Below are 11,717 nucleotides of genomic sequence, written 5' to 3'. Positions count from 1 at the left end.
TCCCTCGTGTGGAAGATTGCATAGACAAGATCGGAAAGGCTAGGTACATAAGTAAGTTTGATTTGTTAAAGGGATACTGGCAAGTACCTATGACTGAACGTGCTAGGGAGATCTCATGTTTTGTAACACTAGGAAAGACTTTTGCATGTTCTGTAATGCCATATGGTATGAAGAATGCACCAGCCACATTTCAGAAGCTCATGAATGTTGAAACAGAGGGTTTGGCAGGGTGTGTTGTTTATATTGATGATGTATTAATCTTCAGTGACAACTGGAAAGATCACCTATGCCATGTCAGTAAATTTCTTGAGCGTTTAGTTCAGGCTAATCTTGTAGCTAATTTATCAAAGTGTGAGTTTGGTCAAGCTAAAGTTCAGTACCTTGGGTACGTAATTGGTGATGGACATGTTGCACCACCGGCCGGTAAGGTTCAGGTTATAAGTGATCTTCCCAGACCTAAAAGTAGGAAAGAGCTACAAAGATTTTTGGGAATGGTAGGTTATTACAGGAGATTTGTTCTTAACTTTTCAATTCTTGTATCACCACTTACAGACCTACTGAAAAAGGGAGTTAAATTTGTCTGGACCGATAACTGTGAATCCTCTTTCAACAAACTTAAAGCTATCCTATTAAGTCAGCCAGTGCTCGCTACTCCAAATTTTGCTAAGCCTTTTAAGATGGCTGTTGACGCAAGTGATATAGGAGCTGGGGCTGATTTGCTGCAAGAGGATGATCAGGGTATTGAACACCCTGTATCTTATTACAGTAAGAAGTTCACTCCACCTCAAAAGAACTACTCAACTATTGAGAAAGAGCTTTTGGCCTTGATTTAGGGTTTACAGCATTTTTCATTTTATTTGTGTTCTGGTTTTGACCCCATAGTCATTTATACCGATCATAACCCACTGAAATTCCTTAGTAAGTTTAAAGATAAAAATCAGATATTGACAAGATGGAGTCTACTTCTTCAGGAGTATTCATTAGACATACAACATGTCAAGGGGAAAGAAAATGTTATTGCAGATTGCTTATCAAGACTTTAGACAGATTGTTTTAGAGTAATAAGAAATTTCCTTTGTAAATTTCTTTTTCTTTGTGGGGAGGGGTTACATAGCCTATGATTTCATCATCCTTTGTGTAAATCTAACATACAGTGTGCTGCTTGTTCTACCTCACTCCCCCCTTCTACCGTTATAGTAGAGTAAGTCGTTCTTTCTGTTGTTCAGAGCGGGATTGTCAACTCTTTATCCCCATGGCTTCATTTGCGCGTCCTTCTTACAAGTTGTCTGAAGCTCTGCCGGCCCCTATATAATGAGCTCAGTCTCTGCATCATTGCCACTTAGATCTACTCCTCATTTTGCTCACATCTCTGTCCTCCCCTGTACAGTTATTATTATTGTGAGTGCTCAGGAAGTCTCCAACCATCTAGCAGCTGTGTGTAGTTTGAGTATAACTGTTGTTGCATTTTTTCTTGTACTGTGTAGGATAAGGTTAATTTTTGGGCCTGGTGAGGTTTTTTTGTGGTTTATGTGGGGTTCTTCTTGTCAGCCATCATTAATAATACTTTGTATCTGTAATAATTTATCTTGCATTAACTGAGCATTACAGAGTGTATCTTCATTTTATCAGGGCTGACTTAGGTTAATTTACTCATGTTAATTTCGTGTTATTAGAGGCTATTGCAGTTAACCATATATTTAACCTGTTTTTTGCCATTACATTATCCTTATGAGTCCTGAATGTTTTGTTGTTAGTTTGAGCATTAAACTTTAACTTGTAATTTTACCTAACTCCTTTGTTTTGAACCTGGAACTTTACGGAACAGTAGTGATTTTTAGTATTCTCACTTAAAGTGTACATTATTTATCTCTGTTCCGTAACAATATATATATATATATATATATATATATATATATATATATATATATATATATATATATATATATATACATATATATATATATATATATTTATATATACATATATATATATATATATAGAGATATAGATAGATATAGATAGATAGATAATATGTATATATATTTATCTCTCTATATATGTATATATATATCTATCTATCTCTCTCTCTATATATATATATATATATATATATATATATATATCTATCTTTCTATCTATCTATCTATCTATATATATATATATATATATATATATATATTGTTACGGAACAGAGAGAGATAATGAACACTTCAAGTGAGAATACTAAAATCACTACTGTCCCGCAAAGTTCCAGGTTCAAAACAAAAGTGTTAGGTAAAATTACAAGTTAAAGTTTAATGCTCAAACTAACAACTAAACATTCGGGACTCATAAGGATAATGTAATGGCAAAACAGGTTACATATATGGTTAACTGCAATAGCCTCTATTAACACGAATTTAGCAAGAACAAATTTATCTAAGTCAACCCTGTTAAATGAGAGAACCGAATAATGCTCAGTTAAAGTAAGATATAATATTATTCTATCTATCTATTGCCAGACGCTTCAATCCCGTTTAGGGTGGCCACGAACAAATCGCCTCCAAGCCGCCCTGTCCCCGCGATTTCACTGCCCTGCTCCGAACTCACACCCCCCTCTCTCATATACCTCTCCACCCCTTCCCTCCATCTCATCCTCGGCCTCCCCCTCCCTCTTCCCTCCTCCACCTCACTCACATACACTATCTTCGTCAGTCTTTCACCCTCCATCCTCTCCACATGGCCAAACCACCTCAGTGTGTTCCTCATAACACTTCGTATCACATCGACATCAACACCACAACACTCCTTTATATCCGCATTCGTCAGCCTGTCTCTCCATGTGACTCCACAGGCTCCTCTTAAATAACTCATTTCCACTGCTCTCACTCTTGACTTGTGTCCTTCCAACAATGTCCAAGCTTCACTTCCGTACGTTAGAGTTGGTATCACAATACTGTCATGTAGTAACTTTTTCACTTCCATGCTCACTTCCCTGTTTCTTATCACTGCTTTCAAAGAACCAGCAACCTTTCTTCCCTGCTGTACTCTTTCAAGCCCTTCACCCTCCAAACCTCCATCCTTACTCATCACACTACCCAAGTACTTAAACGTTCTCACATTTTCCAATTCCTCACCATCCAACCTCGCTATACATTCACTGACTTCACCTCTCTCAAAGACCATCACTTTACTCTTCCCTACATTCACCTTTAGATTCCGTTTCTTACAGACTCTCTCAAACTCATCCACCAAGCCTTGCAGCTCCCCTTCGTCTTCACTCAACAACACAGTATCATCTGCAAACAACAGTACAGGGAGTTACCAAACACTATCCTCTCTCACCAGGGCCACTCCAACATCCACTACCTTACCTTGTACCTCTTTTATTACCCCATCCATGTACAGATTGAACAACCATGGAGACATGACACATCCGTGTTTCAAACCAAGTTTCAAAGAGAAAAATTCACTTAGTTCACCATCCACACGTACTGCAGCCTTCGCACCATCGAACATACTTTTCACAGCATTCAACAACTTCCCATCTACTCCATATATTCTTAACAATTTCCACAATCCTTGTCTATCCACCCTTTCATATGCTTCCTCCAAATCCATGAAAGCCGCATACAACTTCTTTCCCTTCTCTAGAAACTTTTCCACTAAAGATCTAAGAATGAATATCTGATCTTCACAACCTCTTCCCTTCCTAAAGCCTCCCTGTTCTTCTCCAACTAATTTCTCTGTTCTTTCTCTAACTCTGTTAATAAGTATCCTACCATACACTTTTCCTCTTATACTAAGAAGACAAATGCCCCTATGATTACCACACACTTCTTTTTCCCCTTTTCCTTTGTACAAGGGAATAATTATACCTGACATCCAATCCTCCGGGACTCTACCTTCCTCCCAGGCCAATCTGCACATCTTCCACATCCATTCTACTACTATCTCTCCCCCATGCTTCAGCATTTCACCACACACTCCATCAATTCCTGGGGCTTTCCCCGATTTAACTTTCTTCATTGCTTCCACATCTTCTATCCTACTGATCTCTTCCTGTCTTCTCACCTCCCTCCTTCTCCCAGCCATTCCCAAGCCACTTATACTCGCATTACTTCCATCCTCTACGTTCAACAATTCCTTAAAGTGTTCTCTCCATCTGCTCACTTTTTCTCCCTTCTCCACTAGTAATCTACCATTTTTATCTTTCACTCCCCTGCTAACTTCACTTCCACCCTGTCTTACTCTTTTCATCTCTTTCCAGAACATTTTCTTACAGTCACTCCACTATACACTCAAATTCCTTCCAAATTCCTCATCCACTCTCTTCTTACTCTCTCTTACTAATCTTTTCACCTGTCTCTTTCTTTATACATATAACTCTCTCTTTCGCCTCTCAACTTCTTCCACGCCCCTATTTCTCATCCATTCATTGTATGCTTTCTTCTTTTGTGCCACGGCCTGTTTCACCTCTTCAGTTCACCACGCTGTTCCTTGCACCCCCCTCCGTCTTCTCTTCCTTCCACACACGACATCACATGCTGCACATATTTCTTCTGTAAATATTCTACACACACCTTCCACGTCTCCCATCTGCTCCAATTCATAATTGCCCAATCGTTCCTCCACTTCTCTCTTATACTCTGCCTTTTTCTCATTCTCTTGTAACCTTTCCACTCTCCTTGCAACTACTCCTTTCTCTCGTCTTTCCCTTCTTCTATTCTATTACAGATACAAAATATTAATAATACTGGCTGACATTAAAAACTTTACATGAATCCCAAAAACCTTACCAGGCCTGCGAATGAACGCCTCTGGCTATACAGTACAAGAAAAGTGGTAATAACACTTATACTCAATTTATACAGCAGCTAGATGGCTTGAGACTTCCTGAGCTCTCACAATAATAATACACTATACAGGGTAGGACAGAGATGTGAACAAAATGAGGAGTAGATCTAGGTGGCCATTAATGCAGAGACTGAGCTCATTATATAGAGGGCTGGCAGAGCTTGATACAACTTGCAAGAAGGACGCGGAAATGAAGACACAGAGGACAAAGAGTTGACACTCCTGCTCTGAACAACAGGAAGAACGATTTACTTTAATATAAGGGGGAGAAAGGGGGAGCGAGGTAGAACACGCAAACCTGGTCACTATGGAAGCCACGAGGCGAATCGTGATCAAACATGCAGCATACTGTACGTTAGAATTATACAAAGGATGATGAAATCATAGGCTATGTAATCCCTCCCCACAAAGAAAAAGAAGTTTACAAAGGAAATTTCTTATTACTCTAAAACAATCTGTCTAAAGTCTAGATAAGCAATCTGCAATAACATTTTCTTTCCATTTGACATGTTGTATGTCTAATGAATACTCCTGACTAAGTAGACTCCATCTTGTCAATCTCTGATTTTTATCTTTAAACTTACTAAGGAATTTCAGTGGGTTATGATCGGTATAATTGACTATGGGGTCAAACTAGAACACAAATAAAACGAAAAATGCTGTAAACACAAAATCAAGGCCAAAAGCTCTTTCTCAATAGTTGAGTAGTTCTTTTGAGGTGGAGTGAACTTCTTACTGTAATAAGATACATGGTGTTCAATACCCTGATCATCCTCTTGCAGCAAAACAGCCCCAGCTCCTGTATCACTTGTGTCAACAGCCATCTTAAAAGGCTTAGCAAAATTTGGAGTAGCAAGTACTGGCTGAGTTAATAGGATAGCTTTAAGTTTGTTGAAAGAGGATTCACAGTTATCGGTCCAGACAAATTTAACTCCTTTTTTCAGTAGGTCTGTAAGTGGTGATACAAGAATTGAAACGTTAAGAACAAATCTCCTGTAATAACCTACCATTCCCAAAAATCTTTGTAGCTCTTTCCTACTTTTAGGTCTGGGAAGATCACTTATAACCTGAACCTTAGCTCCTGGTGGTGCAACGTGTCCATCACCAATTACGTACCCAAGGTACTGAACTTTAGCTTGACCAAACTCACACTTTGATAAATTAGCTACAAGATTAGCTTGAACCAAACGCTCAAGAAATGTTCTGATATGGCATAGGTGATCTTTCCAGTTGTCACTGAAGATTAATACATCATCAATATAAACAACACACCCTGCCAAACCCTCTGTTACAACAGTCATGAGCTTCTGAAAAGTGGCTGGCGCATTCTTCATACCATATAGCATTACAGAACATGCAAAAGTCTTTCCTAGTGTTACAAAACATGAGATCTCCCTAGCACGTTCAGTCATAGTTACTTTTTTTTTTTTTTTTATGCGAGGAAGAAGGAATCAAAGGCCATGAGCCCGCAGTAACAGTTCCCTCCAAGAGAAAAACAAAATACAATAGAGAGCCAAATTCAAGATCCGATCATTTTGAGATGCCTGGACACACTGCGTTTGAAAGACTGGAGATCATAGGCAGGAGGAAATACAGACAGAGGGAGACAGTTCCAGAGCTGACCTGTTGCATGAATGAAAGACTGGGAGTAACGGTTAACTCTTGCATTAGAGAGTTGGACAGAAAAGGGATGAGAGTTTGCTGCCAGACGGGTGCTACGCGCCCGTCGTAGAGGTGCAGGAATGCAAGCAGACAGTTCAGAGGAGCAGTGACCATTAAAGTAGCGATAGAAAAGAGATAAAGATGCAACAGTGCGGCGAAGAGACAGAGGTTGAAGGGAGTCAGTAAGAGGAGGAGAGTTAATGAGACGAAAAGCCTTTGACTCCACCCTATTGAGAAGAGCTGTATGTGGGGAGCCTCCCCACACATGAGAGTTGTACTCCACACAGGGGCGGATAAAACCCCTGTATAGAGTCAACAATTGTGCAGGGGTAAAGAAAGAGCGGAGTCGGCTTAGTACACCCAATCTCTTGGAAGCAGATTTTACAAGAGATGTAATATGATCTTTCCAAGATAAGTCCCGAGTAAATGAAACCCCAAGCATGTTCAAGGATGATGCAGGATTAATCTGAATATTACTAAACATTAGTGGGTATACCCGTGGAAGATTTTGTCGGGTTGATAGGTGTAAGAACTGAGTCTTAGAAGCATTAAAGACAACCATATTATTTTTACCCCAGTCAGAGATATGAGCCAAGTCAGACATTAGGTGTGCCATAGCCTCATCCCTTGTTTCTTGAAGTAACTGTTGAGATGGTCGTTGCGGGAACCGAATGGAAAGGTAAAGGGTGGAGTCATCAGCGTATGAGTGGATAGGGTTAGATGTACAGCTTAGAAGATCATTGATGAATAAAAGGAAGAGAGTTGGTGATAGGACAGAGCCCTGAGGAACACCACTGTTGATAGATCTAGGAGAAGAACGATGGCCGTATACGACAGCTGCTATAGAACGACCAGAAAGGAAGCTAGCGATGAAGGTACAGATAGAAGGATAGAAACCGTAGGAGGGCAGTTTGGAAATTAAAGATTTGTGCCAGACTCGATCGAAAGCCTTTGAGATGTCAAGTGCAATGGCAAAGCTTTCGCCAAAGTCCCGAAAGGAGGATGACCAGGAGTCTGAAAGGTAGGTGAGAAGATCGCCAGTGGAGCGTCCCTGACGGAACCCATACTGACGATCGGAAAGAAGGTTGTGATAGGAAAGATGCCTTAAAATTTTTTTATTAAGAATTGACTCGAAAACTTTTGAAATACAGGACGTTAAAGCAATTGGACGATAGTTGGAGGGTTGGGAGTGGTCACCCTTCTTTGGGACTGGCTGAATGAGAGCAAACTTCCAGCAAGAAGGAAAGGTACAAGTTGACAGACAAAGGCGAAATAGTTTGCCTAGGCAGGGTGTAAGCACAGAAGCACAGTTTTTGAGAACAACAGGAGGGACCCCATCAGGCCCATATGCCTTGTTAGTACTGAGGCCAGTAATGGCAGAAAATACATCAACTGAAGAAATTTTAATGTCAGCCATGAGGAAGTCAGAGGGGGAAGTGATGGAGGAACAGCACCGGAATCGTCTAAGGTGGAATTGGAGGAGAAAGTTCAGCTGAAGAGATCTGCTTTATCAGTAGAAGAAATAGCTACAGAACCATCAGAGTAGAAAAGAGGAGGGAAGGATGATGAGGTAAAGTTGTTAGAAAGATTTTTGGCAAGGTGCCAGAAGGAGCGGGAAGAATTCGAGTTGGAGAGTTGAGAGCATTTAGTATGAATGAAATTATTTTTAGTAGAGCGAAGAACAGACTTAGCACGATTCCGGGCAGAAACGTAAAGATTATGTGATTCAGGGGTGGGTTGGCTCCAGTACCTTTTGTAGGCCTTCTCCTTGTTGCGGACAGCATTAGAACAAGCGTGATTAAACCAAGGCTTTCTTGCGTTAGTCAAAGGATATGAGAAAGGAATGTATGCTTCCATGCCCGAGAGAATAACCTCCGTAATGCGCAAGGCACACTCACATGGCTCACGGCCATGGAAGCAATAATCATTCCAGGGAAAATCAAAGAAGTACTGCCTGAGGGCCTCCCAGTCCGCAGCTCCAAAATGCCAGAGACGACGTTTCCCTGGAGGGTCCGCAGGCCGTACTGGAGCGATAGGACAGGTTAAGGTAATAAGGTTGTGATCGGAGGAGCCCAACGGAGAGAAAAGATTAACAGAGTAAGCAGAAGGATTAGTTGTGAGGAAGAGGTCAAGTATGTTGGAGCTCTCTCCAAGGCGGTCAGGGATACGGGTAGGGTGCTGTACAAGCTGCTCTAGGTCATTTAGGATAGAAAAGATGTAGGCTTGTTCACCAGGTGGATCCGTGAAAGGAGAGGAGAGGCAAAGGTGGTGGTGAACATTGAAATCTCCAAGAATGGAGATTTCAGAGAAAGGAGAAATGGACAGAATGTGTTCCATCGTAGAAGTAAGATAATCGAAGAATTTTTGATAGTCAGTAGAATTAGGGGATAAGTAAACAGCACAGATATATTTAGTCAGAGAATGACAGGAAAGCCGAAGCCAGAGAGTGGAGAATTCAGAAGAATCAAGTTCAGGAACACGAGAGCAAGATAAGTCGTTGCGTATGTATACACAACAGCCACCTTTGGCTTTGAAATGTGTATAGAGAAAGTAGGAGGATACAGAAAAGGGTTTGCTGTCAGTTGCCTCAGACAGCTGAGTCTCCGTTAGAAAGAGAAGGTGAGGTTTAGAGGAGGAGAGGTGGTGCTCAACAGAGCGAAAGTTAGATGAAAGGCCGTGAATGTTGCAGAAATGAAGAAGAAGAGAGTCAGACAGTGGTTCCAGGCACCTTGAGTCGTCAACGGGAGAGGGGCAGATGGCGGGGGCATTTATGGTTCCCCCCCTTGGGGACTCCGAGGCTGGGTGAATTGACGCCATTTTGGTAAATTTTGAATAGGAAGTGTAGCGTGTACTGTGCATGTAGTTTGGTGAAGATAGATAGAGAAATTTGTACTGGAGAGCATGCTGGCCTACTCTCTGTGTAACTGAGACACTGAAAAAGTTCAATCAAATTTACTTATGTACCTAGCCTTTCCGATCTTGTCTATGCAATCTTCCACGCGAGGGAGAGGGTAAATGTCTGTTTTGGATATCTGATTAACACGTCTGTTGTCGATGCAAAGCCGCTGTGACCCCCCTGGCTTAGGGACTAGAGTGACAGAACTCCACTCGCCCTGACAGGGCTCAATCATCTTGTGGTCCAACAGGTAGCCAAGCTCCTTCTGGATGAGAGGAACTTTCACTGGGTTCACACGGTAAGGAGGCAGTTTAATTGGCTTTGCGTCTCCAACATCGACATCATGCATCAACACAGTGGTTCTTCCTGGAGTAGCATGGAACACTTGCGGGTACTCCTGCAGTAATGCTGACAACTCCTGCCTTTCCTCGGGAGCTAGATGAGAAAGCTTAGTCTGGAGATCATTCATGATATCAGGATTCTTCCCCAAACTATCACTCAGGCTCATACTGCATGGGAGAGCTTCACTTGCAGACTCGGGTGGAACAGCTACAGTGCAGACTGGGTTATTTTCGTCCCGCCTGTGATATAATTTTAGCATGTTGATGTGACAAAGTTGCTTGTTCTTTCTACGATCTGGTGTGGCGATGACATAGTTGACATCACTGAGTTTCTTCTCCACAAAATAAGGACCACTAAACTTGGCTTGAAGAGGTTGCCCATGCACCGGTAGCAGAATCAAAACCTGATCTCCTGGCTGAAAGTGGCGTAATCTGGACTTCTTATCATACCAAGTCTTCATCTTCTCCTGAGCAGCTCCTAAATTCTCTCTCACCAGCTGTAAAGCAGTGGACAGCCGTTCTTTAAACTTCATCACATACTCCAGCAGGTTGACGTCATCTTCCTCCGACAGCCAGCATTCCTTGAGTAGCTTAAGGGGTCCTCTTACTTCATGGCCAAACAGTAGTTCAAAGGGTGAGAAGCCCAGTGATTCATTTGGAGATTCTCTTGCGGCAAATACAACGAATGGAAGACCTTTATCCCAGTCTTTCTGATGTTCCAAACAGTATTTCCTGAGCATCGATTTGAGTGTTTGATGATATCTCTTCAATGCTTCTTGGGCCTGGGGATGGTAAGCTGAAGACGTGATCTGGGTGATGCCCAACTCTTTCAGAGACTGCTTGAAGACATTTGACATGAAATTACTTCCCCGGTCTGACTGTACCTCCTTGGGCAGACCAAACTTGGTGAAGAACCCCAGCATTTCCTTAACCACGTTCTTTGCTGAGATATTTCTAAGTGGAATGGCTTCAGGATAACGAGTAGCCATATCAATCAGGGTCAACACATAAGAAAATCCTGAAGAAGTCTTAGGAAGAGGGCCCACAATATCCACCAACACACGGGTGAATGGCGCCTCAAAAGGAGGAATGGGAACTAGAGGTGCAACCTTTTCGGTCTGATTACACTTTCCCACAACTTGACAGGTGTGACAAGACTTACAATACCAGGAAACATCTCTGAAGATACCTGGCCAGTAGAAGTGTTTCAAAATGCGTGCCACAGTCTTCCTCACTCCAAGGTGTCCTGCCAAACTGGAATCATGAGCCACTCTAATGATATCCTGCCTACAAACACGAGGGATGACAACTTGATGTACAACCTCCCATTCACAGTCGGCTGATGCTGTTGGGGGTCTCCACTTTCTCATAAGTACTCCTGACTTTATATAATAACAAGCAGAAGCACCAGCTGACTCTTCCTCACTGCAAGCAGAGTTAGCTAGACCTTTCAACTCAGGGTCAGCAACCTGCAACTCGACCAACTCTTGACGAGACAAATTACCAACACTACGGGGTACTGCCTCATCTGGTGAGTGGTCCAAATTAGCAAGAAAAGTGTCAGCTAGGATAATATCATCGTCATCATTATCCTCTAAGTCACCAGTAACTTTAGACTTAGCACTAGTGACAGCACATGCAGAGAACACATCAGGGACATCACAATCCTGGGTCGCAGTCACTGGTTTACTAGACAACTGAGGAGCTGGACACACTTGACTTCCACCAATATCATTTCCAAGTAAGAAAGTTACACCTGACATTGGGAGTGTCTCAACCAACCCAACCATAACGGAACCATTAGCAAAACCAGACTCTAAATTCACTCTGCACAGAGGGACAGAGAAGTAATTATTCCCTACACCTTGTAAGATTACACTTTCATCAGAGGAATTAACATTAGAGCCTAGAACACTGGTCAGCATAAGGGATTGGCAAGCACCTGTATCACGATATATTTTAACTGATTTCCTATCACTACT

Source organism: Coenobita brevimanus, chromosome 53, assembly GCF_032717465.1.
Source record: "Coenobita brevimanus isolate Jiangsu-jjx chromosome 53, ASM3271746v2, whole genome shotgun sequence".
NCBI classification, from domain to species: domain Eukaryota; kingdom Metazoa; phylum Arthropoda; class Malacostraca; order Decapoda; family Coenobitidae; genus Coenobita; species Coenobita brevimanus.
This window is presented reverse-complemented; position numbering follows the sequence as displayed.